This window comes from Eurosta solidaginis, chromosome 3, assembly GCF_040869045.1.
Source record: "Eurosta solidaginis isolate ZX-2024a chromosome 3, ASM4086904v1, whole genome shotgun sequence".
In the NCBI taxonomy this organism is placed as follows: domain Eukaryota; kingdom Metazoa; phylum Arthropoda; class Insecta; order Diptera; family Tephritidae; genus Eurosta; species Eurosta solidaginis.
In genome coordinates this window covers 35,118,159-35,141,911 of record NC_090321.1, presented here as the reverse complement: position 1 = coordinate 35,141,911, position 23,753 = coordinate 35,118,159, and the positions used below count along the sequence as shown (strand labels likewise).

The 23,753-nt window shown below is 37.2% G+C and overlaps 1 protein-coding gene across 4 annotated transcripts in view; it reads left to right on the top strand.

The window, feature by feature from the left end:
- Positions 1 to 13,847: 13,847 nt before the first annotated feature.
- uzip (unzipped) overlaps positions 13,848 to 23,753 on the top strand; it is a 251,045-nt gene continuing 241,139 nt past the window's right edge. Inside the window, exons 1-3 of one of the 4 annotated variants that reach the window (XM_067771388.1) lie at positions 13,863 to 13,998; positions 18,597 to 18,784; positions 18,855 to 19,061. The gene's annotated coding sequence lies outside the window, so the exon portion shown is untranslated. Of the gene's footprint in view, positions 14,056 to 14,083; positions 14,161 to 18,596; positions 18,785 to 18,854; positions 19,062 to 23,753 lie in introns of those variants that run through there. The other 3 variants (XM_067771386.1, XM_067771387.1, XM_067771389.1) reach the window with 3 other exon arrangements.

Below are 23,753 nucleotides of genomic sequence, written 5' to 3'. Positions count from 1 at the left end.
CTTCTTAATTAGGTGTTTAGAATTTTGGCACACATTTTCACACGAAAACTTAAGTTAAAATGGACCGAGTGTTGTATAACTCTAACTGAAATTAAGAAGTATTGATTGTGTTTAATTCCTTATTATTAAATCTAAAGGGAAAAGCTATTGTAAGATGAACAATAATTAAATTCATAACGGCCTCATTAACACTTTGAACAAGATCTTGATTACGTCATCCCACTTAAGTTCGAGCAGTTTTGCTACCCAAAATTTATTGCCCTGCTTCCGACTCTGGTTTTGTAGCAGTATAGATCATATTAGCAGTTTGGGAGCAAATAAAACTAATTAAGTGCACGCTCTGAACATATCGTAAACATATAAAGCTACTATAAGAAGACATTTCTAAGGAAATTTTATTTTTTGAAGTTTTGATGTTCTTCTTAATTAGGTGTTTAGAATTTTGGCACACATTTTCACACGAAAACTTAAGTTAAAATGGACCGAGTGTTGTATAACTCTAACTGAAATTAAGAAGTATTGATTGTGTTTAATTCCTTATTATTAAATCTAGAGGGAAAAGCTATTGTAAGATGAACAATAATTAAATTCATAACGGCCTCATTAACACTTTGAACAAGATCTTGATTACGTCATCCCACTTAAGTTCGAGCAGTTTTGCTACCCAAAATTTATTGCCCTGCTCCCAACTCTGGTTTTGTAGCAGTATAGATCATATTAGCAGTTTGGGAGCAAATAAAACTAATTAAGTGCACGCTCTGTACATATCGTAAACATATAAAGCTACTGTAAGAAGACATTTCTAAGGAAATTTTATTTTTTGAAGTTTTGATGTTCTTCTTAATTAGGTGTTTAGAATTTTGGCACACATTTTCACACGAAAACTTAAGTTAAAATGGACCGAGTGTTGTATAACTCTAACTGAAATTAAGAAGTATTGATTGCGTTTAGTTCCTTATTATTAAATCTGGAGGGAAAAGCTATTGTAAGAAGAACAATAATTAAATTCATAACGGCCTCATTAACACTTTGAACAAGATCTTGATTACGTCATCCCACTTAAGTTCGAGAAGTTTTGCTACCCAAAATTTATTGCCCTGCTTCCAACTCTGGTTTTGTAGCAGTATAGATCATATTAGCAGTTTGGGAGCAAATAAAACTAATTAAGTGCACGCTCTGAACATATCGTAAACATATAAAGCTACTATAAGAAAACATTTCTAAGGAAATTTTATTTTTTGAAGTTTTTTTGTTCTTCTTAATTAGGTGTTTAGAATTTTGGCACACATTTTCACCCGAAAACTTAAGTTAAACTGGGCCGAGTGTTGTATAACTCTAACTGAAATTAAGAAGTATTGATTGTGTTTAATTCCTTATTATTAAATCTAGAGGGAAAAGTTATTTTCACCCGAAAACTTAAGTTACAATGGACCGAGTGTTGTATAGCTCTAACTGAAATTAAGAAGTATTAATTGTATTTAATTCCTTATTATTAAATCTAGAGGGTAAAGTTATTGTAAGATGAACAATAATTAAATTCATAACAGCCTCATTAACACTTTGAACAAGATTTTGATTACGTCATCCCAATTAAGCTCGAGCAGCTTTGCTACCCAAAATTTATTGCCCTGCTTCGAACTCTCGTTTTGTAGCAGTATAGATCATATTAGCAGTTTGGGAGCAAATAAAACTAATTAAGTGCACGCTCTGTACATATCGTAAACATATAAAGCTCGTATAATAAGACATTTCTATAGACATGTCGCTTTTAAAAAGCTGTGTAAATATTTTTCATCATTAAGGGCATTGAAATTTTAATTGGGCACTTCTAACCAAAAAATTACTCATTGTTAAATGGTTTGAGTTGAAAGTTTTCATTCCTATAAATAATGTTTTTATTGTACAAAATTCTGGAATTTAGAAGCCATTGTTTTTGTGTATTTTTCATTCACACGACCCAATTATGTATAAATAGCGTCCACAAAATTGTTATTGGCGTAGTTTATACTTAAAAAGCGGTGGAAATAGTTTTATACTAAAATGAATTTTAGCAATTATTTCGCGATCTTGTTTGGCATGCTCAGCTGCTTTTTGAATTACACGAATTCGGAATATCGCATAGTAGGTAGCAGCAATGGGAATATAGAATTGACTCCATATTTAGTGTCCATACGTTATTACGACAAAAATCATTGCGTTGGTTCACTAGTCACTATGGAAAAGGTTGTTACAGCTGCAAATTGCGTGGTAAATTCATATGGGAAGTTAAATGTTGACGAGTTCACTGTTGCAGCTGGTGTAACGGATTTACGTCGTATAACCGAAGATGGACAAGTTCACCGTGTGGAGCGTGCAGATTATCCATGTAATTATAATCATCAAACAAATGATATGGATATTGCTGTGATGAAAGTGATTGGATCTTTTGTCGAGGGTCCAACAGTAAAAAAAATAGAATATTACGGTTTCAGATTTCTAAAGCCCACAGAAATGCAAGTTAGTGGATGGGGTTGGACAACTGCAAAAAATGGGATGACTTCGAATATACTCCAATCTACTGCCATGACTTCAATAAAATTTACTGATTGCGTGTGTCATTATTTTAACAAAGGAAGAGATTTTACACGATCAATGATTTGTGCTGCTAATGCTACAGCTGTTCCGTGCATTGAAGATGCTGGGGCAGCGGGCGTTGTGAAAGGAAAACTTTGCGCGGTGTTCTCATATAATATGGGTTGTGCGAACCCCGATTATCCGAGTGTTTTTACAGTTGTAAATAACAGAGACGTTCGAATCTTTTTAGATAAAATGATGGCGTTGCCATAATTACAGGGTGTTGTTATTAATCGCCTACTGAGTGGAATATCACCAAAACTCGGCTGAACGCCCCATTTCGGAACGTTTTTCATTCACGCTGCAGCTCACGTCAAAGCATATAGAAATTATTCTAAGATAAAACTTATCTACTCGAAACGGCAGCTGAGATATGGTGATATTCCAATCAGCAAATGGCGATATTTATTTTTGTATTATATACAAATAAATGTTTATAATTACGATTTAAAAAAATATATTTTTGATTGTTTGCAATGAAAGTGTGACATATGCCAATGCCTTAGGTTGTGAGCATGATTCAATTAATAGAGGTTTGTTCTTCAATGATGACAGATCTTTGACACTCCCAAATTGAAACATCTGGACGGGTTGCTTTTACGAAGTAATGAAAACGGGGAATAATTCAATCCCCTTCAGTGAAATTGTTGTAGACAAGTATATTTTATAGTATATTAGTAGTAAAAATAAATTTGCAAATACCAAAGGTTTTTTGGGGAAATAATTCATTTTCTACTAAATATTTCGTGAATTGATAAAGTTATGTTGGTTTGTTCATTCTTTCAGAAATTGTTTGAATACGTTAGAATTTTATTCAAAAATGCGCTCTCTAAAATTTTTTTTCCAAAACTCCCTACATGAGCATAAGTTCAATGCATTTTGTCATAAGAGGGAGTTAATGAAAAGCATTCTTAGAAGAAGCGTTCTTCAATCTAATTATAATATAGGGCGGTTTTGTGACAAATCTTGAATTGGGAAATTTTTTAAAAATATTTTGAGATAGCATGATTTTGAACAGGCAGCCGACATGGAGTGATACGATACTCAGCAGCCGCAATGAACTGACAAAAACAAAAATAAAAGAAAATGGCTTATTGTCTTAGAACTTTATATTCCTGCCTTGACTTTGACAGAAGAGTTAAGCTTTTGTGCGGTCGTGCTACACAGGGATTATTCACCTTTTTATTCTGAAATTTCGGAAAGCTCTTTTCCGTTAAGTATTCATGGAAGCGTACCGGATAAACTGTTAATTTAGAATATGCGGAATACGTTCATTTGATACCAACTCACGAGGTCCGAATATGCATAATATTGCAAATATAAACCGATTCTCCAAATTCTTAAATGGAGACGAATGTTCCGAATATACGGAATTAATAGAACAGAAAGTCGACTTTTAATACGCGCCCAAAAATATCGAGAGAAGTGTCAAAAGACGCGCATTGACCTCGATAACAATAATTCGAAGGAGGAAATAAAAATATTAGCTCGTTCAAAAGATATTGATGAAAAACGGAAAAATGACCCCGGGTTGCGTTGGCGGCCTTCAGCCGAGCTTATAAAAAATTACCCTGGCCGGTCCACCAATGAGGTGGGATCAAAATTTAATGCGTGCAAAATCCTTTTGTACACAACATCTTTTTCAGTGCACAAAAACATTACAACAATCACATGAAAATTGTCAACTTTTCCGCCTTCGGATTATTGTTGTCGAGGTCACCTCTCTCGATATTTTTGGACACGTATTAGCAGTCGACTCCTGTTCTAGACTTTTACCTGAATAAGTTAACATGCCCACTGACTACATATCGTTATGGCATCTTCATTATTTACTAATGACATTTTTACGTGAATCGATTTAATAGTCGAGGTTTTGACGTTGAACGATGAATTTTGAATTGGTTTAGGTTTCGTATATTCATAGGTTTACGAAAGTGCACGATTTCTTGGTGTCCTCACTTTTCATAAAACCTATGTATGTTCAGCCACACTAATAGATCATGGCATAGTTAATATGTAAATTTATCATAAAATTAAAATAATTTTTCTAAGGAATTATGCAGTTATGTATTTATCTGGTATTTGTAAACTGATTGCTTCCTATTTCTACTACTAATATTTTTCGAAAATTCGCAAAGAAACAACACAGTTAACGGATGTTAATTCGATTTGGGAGCAAAATGGCTGCAATTGTCAAAAAATGATGAATGATTGAATCATGGGTTGTGAGTTCATACAAGTGAAACATTTTTCTGTTCCTCCATTGCCGAGCTGAAAGGGAGAATGGCTGTCGCGAATGGACAGAGAATGGAAGAAAGGTTTGTTTTTTGCATGCCGTTATTAAATTGAAGTGCCAAGAATCGCTGATTTGTGTTTCTTTTAATTGTGTATACAGAAAATCAGACTACATATTGATTTTAATTTCTAAAATCTAGTTATTATATAAAATATGAGGAGTCAGTAAGGCAAACATTTCAAAATATGTAAATAATGCAATATACCAGTAATTTACAAAAAGGTTTGAAAAACACTATTGGCAACTGATTTAAGAAATCGAACAGCGATTGAACAAGTGATCGAGGCTGTATATTATTGTGAACATTTTTTCAAACATTCGCCACTTGTATTAATTCACAATGTTCTTAGCTTTAAAGTTTCCTCTTTAATGAATAGAACATGAGATAGTTAAAAAGAAAATTGCTTAGTAAGTACTATAGTGTCCTGGAAAACTCCGTATAACATATTTCATTGCTGATGCAGTGTTCAGATGGTTCAGATTTTATTCCAATCGGAGTATTTTGCTCCGCTCTTACCTCCTACTCCACTTTTATCTCAAAGGTTTATTTGTGTCGAGTTGAAAACTAAATAGTATTATTACCTAATGTCTTTTGGTTGAAGTTTTCATTGTGTTCATAACAATAACCCTGTAAATCATGCCAAAATTCAACATAGAGTACTTCTTAAAGCTTTATATAAAAATGAAGTACGTTGAGCCAGTGAGGTCAGCTAACCCTGTTTTGCGATAACAGTTGCCAATTGGGAGCACCAAGTGATGTTAAATCTTCCCAACTCAGTGAAGGTCTTCCTTGTACAAACTGCCGGAGCGTACTCGTTCATCTGCTTAACATGACCTAGCTAGCGAAGCTTTCTGTCTTTATTCGCTGCACTGTTGTCATATCTGCGAAAAGCTCATATACCTCATCATTATACCTCCGTCAGTACTCGCCGTCGACATCACGGATAGAACTATAAATCTTCCGGAGCACTTTTCTCTCGAATACTCCATGAGCCATTTCATCTTCTCTCGACACCTTCCATGATTCCGAGCCTTACATCAGGATAGGCTTGATGAATGACTTGTAAAGAGAGAATTTTTTTCGTCGAGAGAGGATTCCACTTTTCAATTGCTTAAAGAAGCACTTGTTGTCAAGAGTTATTCTCCGTTTGATTTCTAGGCCGACATTGTTTTTGCTTTAAATACTGCTTCCCAAATAGACGAAATCCTTCACAGTCTCGAATTTATATCCGTCAACAGTGAGTGGCTACAAAGGCCACGATGACAGCAAGTACTTCGTGTTGTCCACATTTACCGCAAGACCCACTTTTTTGCTTCTTTATCTTTCACCAAGTCTTCGTCTCCATGATTGAACAGCCCGGCGGGTATCCCTTCATTACTTGGCACTATGTGTTTTCAGCTAATCTCACTTGGCCATAGTTGGATGCTGGAGCATGTTTTTCATCATTAGCTATCAGGGTATCGGGTTCGTCTTCCACCACACTCTGTATGTCAGTTACCAGGTCGCCATTATCGTTCCTACAGGAATCTGCACCGGCCTTGAAACATTCCGTCATTAAAAGAGCATGAAATATGTCTGGTAAACCGAAAATAATAATACTATTTTTTCGCGATAAATATCCGGGGAAATAGAGCCCGCTTCTCTTCCAGAATATGGTGTGTTAATGGGAACATTAATTGGTCATCCTACAAGTTTTAGGTCGACACCATGTGCATCTGATAAGGCAGATAACTTTTTTGCTGAGAAACATTTCATGGCAGAAACACAATCGAAGGTTTTGCCAAGCCACCAAATAAATTTGATGTTAGTTGTTCGCCCGCTTTCAAAAAAGGAAGAAAAAATATACTCCGAAAATTTAATTTTTACTCCGCCGTAGCCGTTTAGTCAGATAACAGTTTTAAATACTTTGAACACTGGTAAGGAAATAGGAGAGAAATGTAATAAATCGAAAAATTTCAAAAGCGCTAGGTCATAAAACTTTTTTATGCTCAGCTGAGCAGAGCTCACAGAGTATATTAATTATGTTCGCAAACGGTACCCCGTAACGGCAGCAACTAATCGAGATAGATATAAATTTCTATATCAAAATGATCTGGCGAAAAAAGAAATTAATTTAGCCAATTCCGTCCGTCCGTCCGTCTGTCCGGAAACACAATAACTTGAGTAAATTTTGAGGTATCTTAATGAAATTTGGTATGTAAGTTCCTGGGCAGTCATCTCAGATCGCTATTTAAAATGAACGAAATCGGACTATAACCTGCCCACTTTTTCGATATCGAAAATTTCGAAAAACCGAAAAAGTGCGATAATTCATTACCAAAGACGGATAAAGCGATGCAAATTGGTAGGTGGGCTGATCTTAAGACGCAGAATAAAAATTAGTAAAATTTTGGACAATGGGCGTGGCACCGCCCACTTTCAAGAGGAAGTAGTTTAAAAGTTTTGCAAGCTGTAATTTGGCAGCTGAGTATGCAGGGCCGGATTAACAAGTAGGAAGAATAGGCAGTTGCCTGGGGCCCTCGAAAAATCAAAAAGACTTCTAACATTTTCTTACAAACATAAAATTCTAAGTAGTGAAAGAGAAATATAATCAGAACTGAAAATAATTTTTACTCAAATAAATAAAACTCAATTGACCGCATTCAAAAGGCAACGACCGACGAACTAGACAAGGTTCTTAAAAGGACGTTTCCGACTCATTCCACAAATTGTATTAGCGTGCAAAGAAGTGTATCGAAGTAAAGCAGAGTATATTGAATAATAAAAAAGAATTATCTCAAAATGTACACTGGGTGTTTTTATTTTGAAAAATTTCTTTTATTTTTTGAACAGAGGGCGCAAAAGCCTTCAACTCTATTTTGACTGCTATGCGTTCAGTAAGTAAGTCATTGCAAAGTGAAAAAGCAGATTTGCAAACGTGGTTTTTTTTGTACGGATCGTTAGAAGAGAGTTTAGTTTCATTGCGTTCAATCATTTCGAGGAAAAAACAAAACAATTATTACCTGGTGTAGGTTATACAGAAATCGTAAAACGTACTCGTCGTAGAAAAAAACAACCTAATCATGGAAATGCCCAAGAAGTAAAATTTTCGCCTCGCGATGATTTTAGGACAGAAGGTTTCCTCGAAATCATCGACAATCTTCACAGTGAAAGTATATGGAAGTTTCAGAGAGATTTGCATTTCTCATCAACTTTTCTCTAAGTGATGGAGACCTCCACGAAGCTATAAATAACTTAGTTATTTTTAAGCTATTGCATAGATTTTATCGCGGTTCGGTGTTAGCAACAGGCCAAATACATAAAATTAGATCTCTATCATAAACAGCGGTGGGCACCACTACATTTACACGTTTACCAAATTGAGAATGTGTTAGTAAACACGAACGCGTAGCGAGCACGAAAGCAAAATCAATTATTTATTTAGTTTGATTTCAATCATTGTTTACTATATAGTTTGGCAGCTTAAGTAGAGGTTATGTTGCGAATAGAGTGGAAGGCAGTGGACTAGGCAGTCGAATGTCATATAATGAAGGAATGGTGTTCGGAGATTTTTCGAAGTTAAAAAAAAAAATGATAAAAGCTTTAATATAAATAAAACTATTGTTTTAATAACAACAAAAACGCCATATATATTCTGTATACATAAATATGTAAGGATTATCTCACTTTAAAATTTGAATTAAATAATCTAAAGTCTTGTTTTGAAACTGAGTCGAGAACTGTGCGTGTGAATGTGCGAATTTTCACCGATCAGCTGTTAGTTGCGCTACTTGGTAAAATTTACAATGATTTCAATGCTTGAACGGTGAACATGTGTCACACGCAATCTTTGGTACTCTGTTTTAAGCGCGCGTGCGACACTTTCTCACCGTACGACCATCGAAATCAAACTAAAAGAGCTGTCGTTGATTTTCATGAAGTAGCCATTGCGCTATCGCTTATCGTATACATATATGGTCGCTTACAAGCCAACCTAATAAAACCGCACTGCGTTTTTTAAGCGCACGCAAACAACCGGCGTTTTTTGCCCTAACCCAAATAAGCATGCGTTGCGACAATGTAAATCATGTGTGCAAACGTCAAATCTAAATGTCACGCAGAACAAAAATTGGAAATAGGGTTAGGTTTTCACGCAGCAAATTCAATTTGAGTTGCTGTCATTCAAGTTGTATGTGCATGAGACATTTTTGACAGAAAATGACTTGCGTGCGTTTATATTAGGTTGGCTTGTTAGCAGGTGCTAAGCTCACGCTCACCCCGGATTATAAAGTTAAAGTGAATGTTAAAGTTAAAGCGAAAGTTAAAGTTAAAAATAAAGTTAAAGTTAAAGTGAATGTTAAAGTTAAAGCGAAAGTTAAAGTTAAAAATAAAGTTAAAGTTAAAATTAAAGTTAACGTTAAAGTTAAAGTTAAAGCTAAAGTGAATGTTAACGTTAAAGCGAAAGTTAAAGTGAAAGTTAAAGTTAAAGTGAAAGTTAAAGTTAAGGATAAAGTTAAAGTTAAGGTTAAAGTTAAAGTAAAATTTTTTTTTTTTTTTTTTTTTGTGTTTCGTGGAAGAAGGAAATGCTTTATGCACTGACCGGGATATTTAAGCCTCACTGCGAGACTCTCCGAGTGTAGGACTCCCTTCTGCCATGAAGGCCTACCCACTAAAACCTAACCTCCCACGGCCCGCGCAAATCCCCGTACCTCGGACCGCGTTTAGCATTACTTCGGGTACGGGTGCGCGCTACGTGAGCTCTATGGCTACTCTCACGCTAATGGGCTAGGCATCCGTCTTCTCGTTTACTGGTAAGTATATGCCTCACATATGTGCTGACCGTATCCCATCTGTCTCTTCGACAGGTCATGTTATTAATGACACTGCCCGGGGATAGGTCGCCAAGTACCTCTTCTACCCTCCTTCGCTGATGGGAGAAGTGCCTGCATTCGAAGAAGGTGTGGCGTACATCGTCTATTTTCCCACAGTACAGACAGCTCGGGCTATCAACCTTACCCATTCTGTGTAGGTATTTGCGGAAGTAACCATGTCCCGTTAGAAACTGGGTCAGGTAAAAGTCTACCTCTCCGTGCGGTCGCTTCAACCATGGATCAAGTTCAGGGATTAGTTCCCTAGTCCACTCTCCTACGATGCTGTTGCTCCACTGATCTTGCCAACGTCGGATCGATTCTTCTCGCGCCTGCATGGCAACAGCAGCTCTACTTGCTTGCGATCCGTTGTCATATATTGTTTTTCTTTCCTCAACGAGAAGATATATCGGTATGGTTCCCGCAACGACCAGGACAGCTTCAGCTGATACCGTGCGGTAAGCCGAAGATATTCGCAGCGCCCCTCTGCGTTGGACCGAGGTGAGGGCGACTCGGTTCTTCCGGTATTTCATTGCGTCCGCCCAGATTTCTGCACCATATCAGAGTATAGAATCCGAGGCTGATGCAAGCAACTTCCTTGTGCATGGCTTTGGGCCACCTGTATTTGCCATTAATCTACTCAACTGCGCTATTATGCGCGCAGCTCTTTCGCAGGTCTCTCGTATGTGATCCGAGAAGTTGAGTTTGCTGTCTAACCTCACTCCCAGATATTTCGTTGAAGCGAGTGTTTCTATTGGCTGGTCCCCAACCATCATGTTCCTGGTAGTGGGAATACGTCTCTTTGTGAGGATGACGATCTCCGTTTTGGCTGTTGCTAACTGGAGACCGTGCTCAGCCATCCACCTATTTACATTACGCATGACCTGGTTTAATTTTAGCTGTGCCAGCTCGCAGCTTGGTGCTGTTATCACAGCTGCCACGTCGTCTGCAAATGCAACGAGGAAGGTGCTTTCTGGCATGTCTAATCGAAGAAGACTGTCGTAAGTTATATTCCAGAGATCGGGACCTAGTACCGAACCCTGGGCTGCTCCACCTGTTATTTTTACCTTTTTTTGACCGTGAGTACTTTCATATATTAGATACCTCTCTCTTAGGTAGTCCCTTAAAATTTCTAACAAATATTGCGGTACTTTGAAAGTGCTTTCTAGTGCCTCAAGCATGTCCTCCCACCTAGCTGAGTTAAAAGCGTTTTTGACATCCAGCGTGACCAGCAACACTATAGGTCTTGCTCTGTGGCACGCTGTCTCGGCTTTCTTGACTGTGTCTATAACTTCTGCTATGGCATCTATTGTAGAGTGCCCCCTCCGAAAACCATGCTGTCTGGGCGACAGTCCTCCGGCGTCCTGTAACGCTCTGGTGAGGCGTTGCTTCAGGAGACTCTCCATCAATTTCCCTGCTGTGTCCAACATACATAGCGGACGGTAGGATGATGGAGAGTTGGGATCTCCTTTCCCTTTTGGAATGAGAACCAGTCGTGCTGTCTTCCATATGGTGGGGAAAATTCTTTCTTCGAGACATTTGTTGTACATGTGCAACATAAGTTCTGGGCAGTCGTTTGCAGCTAGTCTAATTGCCTCCGCGGGTATTCCGTCGGGCCCAGATGCTTTCCTAGGTTTCATAGTTCGCACGGCAGTTTTAAGCTCTTCTTCTTGGAATGGTTCCACGTTGCGATCTTCATGGGTAACGTACCCGCCCTCCCTAGGCAGTTGGGTGGGAAACAGGCCATCCACAATGTTCCTTATTTGGTTCTCGTCCATGAGCTGGTTTGGCGGGCGGAACTTCTTCATTACTATCTTATATCCCTGCCCCCATGGGTCTCGATCCACTTCCTCGCAAAGCGCTTTCCAGCACTTAAGCTTGCTTTGCTTAATGGCAGCACTAAGAGCTTTCTTCGCTCCTTTGTACGCTTCCGACTTTTCTAGAGCCTCAGGCCTGCCGCGCGCGCGAGTTGCTAGCCTTCGCATCCTGTGGCATATTTTCCGCAGCTCCGCGATTTCGCTATTCCACCAGTATACCTGCTTTTTACCCCTCCACACTCCCCTCCGTGGCATAGAGAGGTTGCAAGCGTGGCGAAGACAGCTCATTGTCTTTTCAACCGTCTCTTCCGTCGGACTGGAGTTGTTGATTATCCGTCGGGCATCCCCCAGTACTTATGCGGAGAACGTGGCAGAGTCGACCTTGGATGCGTCCCATGCTTTTGTTCTGCGTGGCCCGTTCGGAATCTGCCTCTGACCGGGATCGTTTAGGTGGAAAGTGATGTAGTTGTGATCGCTGCCAGTCAGATCCTCTGTGACTCTCCATCCAGCAGCGGTCAGCAGCAGGCTTTCTGACACTAGTGTTACATCGGGGATCGAGTATCCAAAGTTAAAGTTAAAGTTATAGTTAAAGTTAAAGTTAAAGTGAATGTTAAAGTTAAAGAGAAAGCAAAAGTTAAAGTTAAAAATAAAGTTAAAGTTAAAGTTAAAATGAAAGTTAAAGTTAAAGTCAAAGTTAAAGTTAAAGTTAAGGTTAAAGTTAAAGTTAAAGCGAATGTTAAAGTTAAAGCGAAAGTTAAAGTTAAAGTTAAAGTTGAAGTTAAAGTTAAAGTTAAAATTAAAGTTAAAGTTAAAGTGAGTGTTAAAGTTAAAGAGAAAGCAAAAGTTAAAGTTAGAAATAAAGTTAAAGTTAAAGTTAAAATGAAAGTTAAAGTTAAAGTCAAAGTTAAAGTTAAAGTTAAAAATAAAGTTAAAGTTAAACTGAATGTTAAAGTTAAAGTGAAATTTAAAGTTAAAGTTAGAAATAAAGTTAAAGTTAAAGTGAATGTTAAATATTAACTGCTCATTTATTCAATAAAAGTAAAAAATTTGTTTTCTTATCGGTCACCACGCTTATAAAGGTTAACTTGAATTAATATCAAAGACAAAACTTGAATTAATATCAAAGAAAACAAGATGTGACATAAATATTATAATTGCATAAGTTGATAATATGCAATAGCTTTACCGCGGCAGTCCCCGAGTGCCACACGTCCTTTTTTCAATTTTGTTCCTTTTTAGTCTTTAATCAAGATTTTGGTACTTTAGTGTTTTTTTTTCACTGAGGTAAGAATGTTCACCACTACACACAAAATTTTCCACACCTTCATTAACCCTCATAAAATTTTAAATTTACCTCAATGGTTTTTTTTACGAAAAAACTGCTGTCGTTAAAATGTAGCAGAACAATGACAATTCACCTAACAGATAGTTTACAAAGGTGTTGGATCTTGAAGCAAACCAATTTTCGTTAATTGTTGATGAAACAAGCGGCCAAACAGAAATTCTTGTTTTGGTGGCTAGATACTTCGATGAGTAAACACTTTTCGTGACAGAGCTTTGGACCTTCTTGAGCTTAAAAGAACTTGATGCATATGCACGTGCACCTCAAAGAAATTTGACGGAGTTTGACTGATGAAGCTATTCTTAAATTGAAAACTAAATCAAAGCATGAAACTAATTTATTTTATATAGTGCAAGCATTCCGATAGGTATTGAGAGTTTGTGAAACAATATATTGACATGTCAAAAAAGTGATCTTAAAAAAGTTGTATGCTCAAAATTTTGCGAGCTCACAGCTGGTAACACTGAAACATTCGTTGCTGCTTATTAAACACAGTTAGGTTTGTGTTCATGATTACAGGGCGTGGGAAGTGAACAATTTTATTAAAAGAAAATAAAAACCATAATAGATGAGCGCATGCAATTTTTTTTGTTGCTTTTAGCATTGAAATTATGTTTTACTTAAAATTCAATTACATACACAAAAATAGATAAATATTAATACACATTTTAATTCAAATTTTATTAACGCTTGTGTTCGTTAAGCAATACAAACAAAAGTTATTGTTACACTGCATGCTATCGCATTCCATTGCCAACACGTTCCTATAGCAAAATTGTGAGCGCATGCGTTTGTTGTGTAGTTGTTGCTATTACTGTACAGTGGTTGATTTTTGCCAAGCAAACACACACACACACAAAAATAACATACAGTGTAATAACCAGTTGGTGGACTGTTTGGCTTTTCGTTCATGACGTTTTCAAATGTTTGCTGCGAATTCAATTCAACACCGACTTCGAATCGAAACGAACGCGCGCGCACTGAATTACTGCTTAAATAAATGAAATCGTAGTAAAAAATCGTACAATAAATATACAAAAATATATGTTATTACACCAAAATATACAATACAAAACAAAGAAGTGAGTAAAGTGGTGGAAAGCATAGCATTTGTAACAAAATTGCATTAAAAAATATACGTGAGTGAATGCGAGTGAATAAAAATGTTATGAATTGAAAAAAAAAAAAAAAACAAATTATAGTTGTACTTTTGTGTAATATTCTGTGCTATATCTACTTTAAGTGTAAATAATTTGAAGTGAATTCTGTTTTATTCTTGCGTGAATTCAAAGTCAAGCAAACTCACCAAAAACAATTTAGGGGTGGGTGAAGCAAAGACGTCGTCGTCACTTCCCATACTCCCAATGAAGGTCAACAGCGCCAGGCGCCTCTAAGAAGGCAGCTCTAATGTACAAGAAAGCCCCACACATTTTGCTCATTTTAATATTTGGAAAATTTTAATTACGTTTTTATTTACGTCTTCACCGGATTTCTTGTGCTTGTTCTTATTATACTCGGTTTTTCATTTTCAATGGTTGCTTGCTTTGGCAAAAAGAAAATTTCTTTAAATTGCAGAGAATTTCATTGCAATAGGAAATGCAGATTTGTCAGTGAAAAAGGAAACGGAAAAAGGCAGGCGGAAACTTTACTTTGTTGTTGGTTGTTGGGGAATGCGTCACACGGGCACTTGAATGCGCATTTTTGTGTGAAATTCATGTACAACAATCGTTTAAACGAGTGCAAGCGAAACGCTTTGTATGACACAATAAAAGGTGGTTGAAAAAGGACTCCTCGGTTCTTTGAAGAGCCGTTGGATAGGCAGCAAGCAACACAGTGCCAGAGGTTTTTAAGTGTTTGTGCAATCATGCGAAAAATAATTTGCAATCAAAATAAATTCACAACATAAATATTTGTGCTTGTTTGATTGAAAATAAATAAACGAAGACAAACGTGTGGTCGCTTGCTAAAGGCGGTGGTGGGGGGTAATTAAAGTTAAAAATGTAACAATTAAAGCTTTGAGTAATAATGAGCCCTTAAAAATATGAAGGAATAAACGAAAACACAAAGAAAGTTTGTCAGATAAAAGCGAATTGAGTATCCGGACAAATTGAACAAAAAAGGACCGGTTCTGTATCGAAAACTAAATTGGCAAACGCTGTGGTGGGATTTAAGGGGTTGATGAGCGAAGTATATAGCTTTATAGCTTCCGTAACCTCACCTACGCGAGGGGAATACTGTTACAAATATGAATGTATCATACATATGTATATATTAAGCAGGCGAGGTTCTGGCGACAACAATTTCCTCATGGAACAAAGGGGGGGGGGGCGGTATGACCTACAAGGTTTAATGTGGTCATATAAATCGTTCCCGATATGGCCGTCCCATAATTGTTCTTTGTTACCGGAACGTACCGGATCTATATCCGGCAAAGGACCATCAACATCGATAACACTCCCCATAACCTTCACTCCCCGAAGGTTAATTCAACAACAAAGGCTGTTGACATATCGTGCCAAAACATTCCAAAAACCTGGTCTGTCGGAAGCACAATATTTAAAAAGAATTGAAATTATTTCAGCTTGCAAGGTGCTTCAGCTAAAAAGGCACAATTTTGGCGGACGTAAATCCGAACTAAGTATATGGAATGAATGTCTCAAAAGAGGATATGCTGATTACCTGTGTGCCAGTATAAGCTAAAAAAGGCCAAGTTCCACCTGAAGGAACGGACAACACTATGCACATACACCCTGATGGTTTATTCCAAGCTAATGGAAGAGTCAGGGTCTGCTTTTTATGCAGTATAATGCAGAACCAGATCCAGCAATAAGGCGAAAGGTAGCTGACGTACGAGCGACTTAAACAGCAGTCGCATTAATAAATTAATGCCATAACATCCAAATGGGCCTTAAGCGACCAAGTTTTACATTTTCTATTTCTCATAGAAGTCAATATTGACAGAAGGCGCCCATTAAGGCAATACTCTCACATAGCACATTATTCGGAAGCGTGCTGGGGTGCAAGCAAAGACTGCTAAGAGCTATCATTAGAAATATATACATACATCTATACTCAGCCTCAGGTCATATGAGTATAGAGCGTGATGAAAGCTTTTACTATAGATACCCCAATCACGTTGGGTGAAATAACTGAGCAAGTGAGCAGGAGAGGCGTGACACCAAGCGCAGAGTGTCGAAGATTATGTGTAAGCCGCTTTATGACAATAAGTGCAAGCTTAAGTCGGTCTAATAACTGAAAAGAAGTGGTTGTAGGCTTAAGATGGAAGTTTTATTTCGGACCTCCCCGCCGCCAACTCGTATATCTTCCATTAAGGGCACTTTGCTGAAAACAGATGTACGGAGTGGGGGCTGCAGATAGAGATGGAGGGAAAGATTTTTCATGCAAAAAAATGGTGCTACTCATATCTAGATCCTAAAAGCTGAAGCCGGTCATGGTACTGTGACCAAGTTCCTTACTTTCCGTCTCAGGTTCAATTCCCAGAGTGGGTAATATCAAACCCCTTCAGCTAAATCAAAAAGGGTTTATCCTTCGGCAGTGGTTGGCAAGCACTGTTAATGGGTTTTAAAATCTAAACTGAAACTAAAATATTCTCGGAAGTACTACAAAATACTACAGACCCATAGAAATGATTGATTGTTGTGGCGAGTCCAGTCGGCGTTGATACTTCATTTTGGAGCAACAACGTGTGGGAATTTTATTTTTATGAAACGTCGATTCTCAGTCTGCTTATTATAACCGTCTTTCAAAATATTGCCTTTGATAAGCCTTACAGTTGCATTATTCTCTGCTCTTGAGATTTCCAATGCCAAGTTAATTTTTGCTTTGTGTCAGCCACTGTTTAATTAGAGAAACACCACGCAGTCTACCCTGCTCCCCACTCATTCTAATGGTTATAATACGAGTTCGGCCTAACAAACGTTGCTTTGAGGAGCCTAGAATTTTAAGGAGCTCCTCAAAGCAGTTTCTACAAGACCCCAAACCTGCATATGACAGCGGGAGTATACATTTTCGATTGAACATTGGTAGTTCAGCTTTATTCAAAGAAACCCAAGTTCAGAAGGAGTTCTTTTACTTAATTTCTCGTTGATAAATGGAGCTTAGAACTAGAAAAGCTCCCTCCTTCGCCCTATTATTAATTGCGAGTTTATGAAATTTACCCGCAGAATTTTGGGAAACAGTAAACCTTATGCTACTAAGGGGTACTCATAAAAACTTTCACAAATGGCCTTTACAGTTCCCAAAAATTTGATGAAGAAATGTCAACTTATTTCTCCCAGGGTTCTCCAATTGATCTCAATTTAGAAAAATATCCGTTTTATATAGTCATATATGCGAAGAGGAATAACGTCTCATCTTCCAAGAATTACTGTTGTGTATTTTATTTTATATATTTATTTATTAAGCCTAACTTAAATCTATTTCTGGACTATGCAATCTAGAATAGTTACATCTATGTCCTACCTTGGAGTACTATGGATCGGAGACTTCCAGATCATGCGAACAAAGTGTTGTGCTAGTGTAGTATGTAGGCATTTTACGCATGTTAGTAAAGCGCGAAGGCAACATCTGCACGGCGATGCACTGATTGCCCACACAATAGCTATTTTGCCTCTATATGGGTCCCAACAACATCACTTTGGCTCTGGCTGACTCGCAACAGCAAAAAAAAATCGATTTGGGTAGAAATTTAGAAAATAGTTACAGCTTGCCTTGAAATTCAAAAGAACCTCAGGTTTTGAATTGCGAAATCCAAGCGAAATCGATTTAGTTATTGCTGGGAGCCAGTCGGAGCTAAAATGATGTTATTGGGAGTCATGTGGAGCCAAAATACCCTTTGCGTGGACAATTTCGTTTTAGAACGCTTTCGTCTGATTATTTTCTTTTCCGTCCACTCTTCGCAGCTGTTTTCATACATTGAGCCTAGTATTTATATTACCGAACCCAAGTGTATCTACAGTGTGAGATCATCATAAATGCATATGCAATGTACATATCTAGTCGTAAATAAACTATGCTACGTTTGTATGGATTTTGTTTATTTTATGTAATTGTATCCCGAATCGAAGCGAAAGATATACAAATAAAAAATATATAAAAAGAATGAAAGAAAAAAAAATTTTAATATTTTGTTAGGCTCAAATGAATTGAGCGGCAAAAATTAATTCAATATGTAAGCAGAGAGAGGGCGCTGTAGAGAGGCAACAATGCCAGCAGCAGCAGTCAAAGCCACCACTAAGCTTTTAACTGTCCGCATTTCTACCACCCAACTTACTCTAGCGCACTCAACGCTGCCGCCCCATTGTTTGCATGACCAGCACCGCGGGCTGCCCAACTGTTGGCCTCTTTTCAATGTTTTCACACACACACACACAACAAGCACATATTTGTAGCTGTTTTGACTTGCATGCAATGTCCTGGCAGCTCTTGTAGTGGATCCTTTTTACAAATTTTTCGAAGTAGCGGTTACTTCAGGGCATTGGCCGTATATCGTGTCGTCACTGGTTTAAATTTTTGTTTGCTCTTCAGTGTTGTGTGACTCTGCTGAGTTATGCGTTTTTGTTTTGTTCTAATATTCTTTTTTATTATTTTTGTGTATTTGCTTTTGCAATTTTAAGTTAGCATTTCATTTCATTTTCTTTTACTTTGTCCTTATTTTAAGTGCTTTGAATTATTTATTATTGAATAAGTAAATAAATGGGAAAATACATAAAACATTCAGGCAGACACGATGTTTTCTTCTGCTCACCTCACAACTAAAGTGTGTTTTACGACCTGGTAATGAAGTTTTAAAAGGGTGGTATTACAAACAAAAACTCCTCACTTTCTGAAAAGTGGAATTGCGAAAATGTATGTATGTATGTGTTTGTGAATCTAATGCAGCATACTAATGTGTATAGTTTTCTTTTTTTTGTGCCAGTTAAAACATTCAATTGAATTTGAATAAAAGTGATTTTTTATGCATTTTAAATAAAACTAATACAATCACAGACTCTTTTCCAAAAGAAAAGCAAAATAAAATAAATAAAAACAAAAACACAAAAACCAAATTGAAAACTTAAACAAAACCGAGGAATTTTCCAGTAGATGACTTAGTCTTCAAACTCATATTATCTAGAATTTAGAGGTAAGTACAAAGTAAAATCGAACAATGCTGTAAATAACTTTAAAGACGACTTTATTTTTTGAAACAAGAAGGTACTTAAAAAATATTGTAAATCCCAATTACTGTAAAAGAAACTAAAAAAGCGCTAGTTGGTGTAGAAAACTGGGATTTGCTATTTACAGTCCACAAATCTCATGGTGAAATACATATGGAATCATTATCAGCGGAGAATTATAAATCAAGTGCCATTTTCAACACGCTTAAGCGCCAAATACACGACACGAACATTTCCGCGAACATTCCCGTTATGTCATGTTTCTGCGTTCTTTTCTGTCGTGTATGGTGGTGTTTGCCAGTTCGCCAAAAATCAAAATATTTTAATTTTTGGCGAACATTTGCGCGAACTGTTCGTGCGTGTATGGCGAAATAGCTCATAATCGTAGTAATTTCTGAACGGAACAGACGTGCGCGGAAAAGTAAAATGGACAATAAAAAATTTCTGAGTGAATTTATTGAAATGTATAAATCTTTGCCATCATTGTGGCAAGTAAAAAGCAAAGATTATTGTAATAGAATTAAAAAGAATAATGATTATGCGACTTTAATCGAAAAATTAAAAGAAGTAGATCCTGATGCCACAAAGGATACAGTTATAAAAAAAATAAGTAGTTGCCTTGCTCATACGAACGTAATTTTTAAAGTCATTTTGTGACATGAATTCCAGTTCTATAATAAGCTCACTTTGTCCAAGAACTGCTCGTTTTTTAAACCATTCTTTGCACCAAATTCTTTTTTTGCGATCTTCTCTCTTTTTTTTACGCTTAATTGCCACAGCGAGCAATATTGCTGCAGCACAATTGTTGTGTGTATTCAGCGCTGTCTGAAAGAGAACTAATGTTCGGCCAAAAGTTCGTATGGTGTATGGCCAAAGCTGCGAACAAGATTGCGGAATGTTCGCGGAAATGTTCGTGTCGTGTATTTGGCGCTTTATATTAGCTTCACTTGTATGTTTGTAACTCTCTAGGCTAGGCGCGCAAAGTGACCCATCTAGCGGCAATTATTGAAGAAATATTAAATACATAACTCGCTACAAAACGAGTTGTGCTTAACAGTGGAGACACGAACTTCTGCGCTACGGGGTACCCCGTAACGGCATAAACTAATCGATATAGATATAGACTTCTATATATCAAAATGATCTGGGCGAAAAAAGAAATTATTTTAGCCATGTCCGTCCGTCCGTCCTTAAACACGTTAACTTGACTAAATTTTGAGATATCTTAATGAAAATTTGTATGTAAGTTCCTGGGCACTCACCTCAGATGGCTATTTAAAACGAAGGAAATCGAACTATAACGACGTCCACTTTTTCGATATCTAAAATTTCGAAAAACCGAAAAAGGCCGCTAATTCATTACCAAAGACGGCTAAAGCGATGCAACTCGGTAGGTGGGTTAACCGTATGACGCAGAATAGGAAATAAGTAAAATTTTGGACAATGGGCGTGGCACCGCCCACTTTTAAAAGGGGGTAATATTAAAAGTTTGCAAGCTGTAATTTGGCAGCTGAGTATGTAATGTTCAGTTACACCCGAACTTAGCCTTCCTTACTTGTATAAACTATATTTAAAACAATCTACAGGTATTTTCGCTATCACAACAAAAACACTGGAAAAAGTGTGTGTGTGTATTAGAGATATACGCCGCCGATAAACGCCGCCGATTTTGTGTGTTTTTGTCACGCCGCGGCCGAATGTCAAAAATATCGCGACGGCGGCGGCGTCCGGCGCGTTACTATATTTTCTACTCGTTTAAGACTGTTTAGGCCATTTATTGTTCATGTCGAAAATTAGTCGGATATGGTCGAAAGTGATATCAACGGATGCGCATCACTGCCAGTTATAAGAAACTAATTGCGAAATTTAACTGTTTCTAACTGTTCAAAAGTTATTTAAATAAAATAATTAAAAAATAATTTTTAAGTTAAACGGCTTTATTGAAAACAATACTTACATTAAGTAATAATAATACTAAAAGCTAGAAAATAATTAGGTAGGTCCTAGGTACTAGTCATCACACTCCTCATCAATCTAGGGCGTTGATCAGAAAATTAAATAAAAGCGTTGGAAGCGTCAAATTTCAATTGATAGTCATAAGTAAGACAAACTGAACTTTAATCAGGTTATGCTACGCCTCACATTTTTAGAAATTTCACGCGCCTAACGCTTTTTTTAATTTTCTGATCAACGCCCTAGATTGATGAGGAGTGTGATGACTAGTACCTAGGACCTTCCTAATTATTTTCTAGCTTTTAGTATTATTATTACTTAATGTAAGTACTGTTTTCAATAAAACCATTTTTAATGATTTTATTTTCAAGGTTTTAGTCTTAATTGCCCATTATTTCTTATTCTATTTAGTTCAATTAGTGACTCATTATTACAAGGACTCTTTCCTGACAATTTGTTACAATCTAAGTCCTCGAACTCCGAAGTATTTTGGTGTCATCTCTACATGACTGTATGTAATATTTGTTCCAAATATGAGCAAAATCGCACCACAAATACGATTTTTTTGAATATCGCCATCCATGCGCAACCTAGCGGAGTTTTTTTTCTTATTATTGCATTGTCATCGTGTTCTGAACTATATTCAAAGTTTGAAGCTTGTAGTTTATCTGGAAGTAACTTAAATTTTAATTACAAAATTCGTGCCGGCCAGCTGGCCGGTCAAGTCAAGCTAAATAAAACCCTTTAAAAAACAGGCGCTTTCGATGTCAGCTTAACACGGACTTTGCATCACCCAATTCACCAAGTTATTTAAAACAAAGCACTAAAAGAAAATTTGCATAACAAATTTATGTGCTCACTTTGCATATTTTTTTCCAAAATTAATATGAACAATGAATTCAAAATTACAAAAAATTAAAAATTCAAATTACGTAATGCTAACATGTTTTCAAATTGTCCTCAAGTTGTTAAAAAAGCAAACTACCCAAAAAGCTGCCGATATTTAAAAAAAATGTACATTCCGATTGGGTGAAAGAATAAGCAAAATCAGTGATGAAAAATCCTTCAGTAGGTTCTAGTGGCACAAACACTCCTTTGAAACGATTCTTATCTCATACTTAATTTGTGGATATATGTACGTATGAGAAGGGTTTGAAAAATCACTTGGGCTTACATTCAAAAATCTATTGTTTATTTGCGAAACTATACAATAGCGTGTGAAATGTTAATTTTGATTTTCACACTTCATCCTTCAACACCCAAGTCTCCCGGTTTGACATTTCCTAAAGTTGGCGGCCCTATCCTAAACTAGTTCATTGGAGTGAATCACATTGATTATAGCCTATAAACCAAGTTTAAATATCACCCCTACACGTTACAGCTCCTTTTACAAATGTGAATATGTAGGCACATATATTTACGAGGTGAGGCTTTGTCCTTCGCAAGAACACTCAAAGTGGTGAAGCAAAAGCTTTCCCAAGACAGTCAAACTAATGAACGTGTGTGCTACTACCCTAATGTAATGGACAGTCGAACTAGTCTGAAAACTGAAGCTACGCGGTCATCCATAATGAGCTCTTATATCATTAAGCCGGAAAACAACAGTTAACATCTTTCAACTTAAAATCGATCGACTTTCATTCCACAATATCGGTTTGATTTAACGAAGGCTATTGAAACCAATGATGTAAACTTTAACGCTGCAAACTTTGGTCTACATTTAAAAAATTTTATCCAGGGTCCTTGTAAAATTTTAATTATGTAGAGGATTATACGATTTTCACCCATGAGTTACGCAATGATATCCACTTAGACTGCTTATGTTTTCGAGGGTGACATCCTTGGCCGAATAGTCACTCTCTAACGTTTCAAGGTGTTTTTATGGTGTAACTCGGCAGCATAGCGCGACAAAAACATCCCTTAGAAAGTCTTCGGAGCTACACCTAGAGCTTCTAGGAAAATGACGTCGACGAAGGTATGAGTTCGAAGTCGCAGTCCTATAGCTTCTGTGCTGGTATATGGTGTGAAGGTCAGGAGGCGTGGTAGAGACTGGTGTTCGGACACTGGATGCGCCCTGTGCCACGAGAGTCATGTGTATTAATAAACCATTAATAGCAACCGTAAGTCGCCTTTGTGCATGACCGCCAAGGAGCCACAAATGATTTAAAGAAATTGTGTTGGCGACGATTATTAGGAGTTAACTCCAGGTGAAACTACGCTTTGCACGAGATATACAGACAAAAGTGTGACCATTTTATGTATCTCTATTTCTTTTCAGCAGACGCGGCAGAAAGAACAGTGTGCGAAAGGAACTAAATATGGCATAATGATTACATAGAATATTACGACTTTTTCCGCAGTGACTCCCAAATGACCGCAAGAAGATCCCGAGGAACTCCCCAAAAACCTCCCGAAATTATCTCCAAATCATAGCAACCCCAAAGTGACCCCGAAATGATCCTGGGAGATTGCGGCAGAGTTCCCAAAGTTATCCTGAAATGACCTCCAAGTAACCCCAAATGACCCTGGGAGGACCCCTAGAGAGTCACCAAAATCATCCCGAAATAACCCCAAACGACCCCGAAGTGATCCTCAAATGACCTTCAAACGACCCGGAAGGATCCCGAGAGAGGTCCCAAAATCACTACGACGGTGTCCCCGAAGTTATGTAAATAGTAAAGTAATATGCAGAAAATAACAGGTTG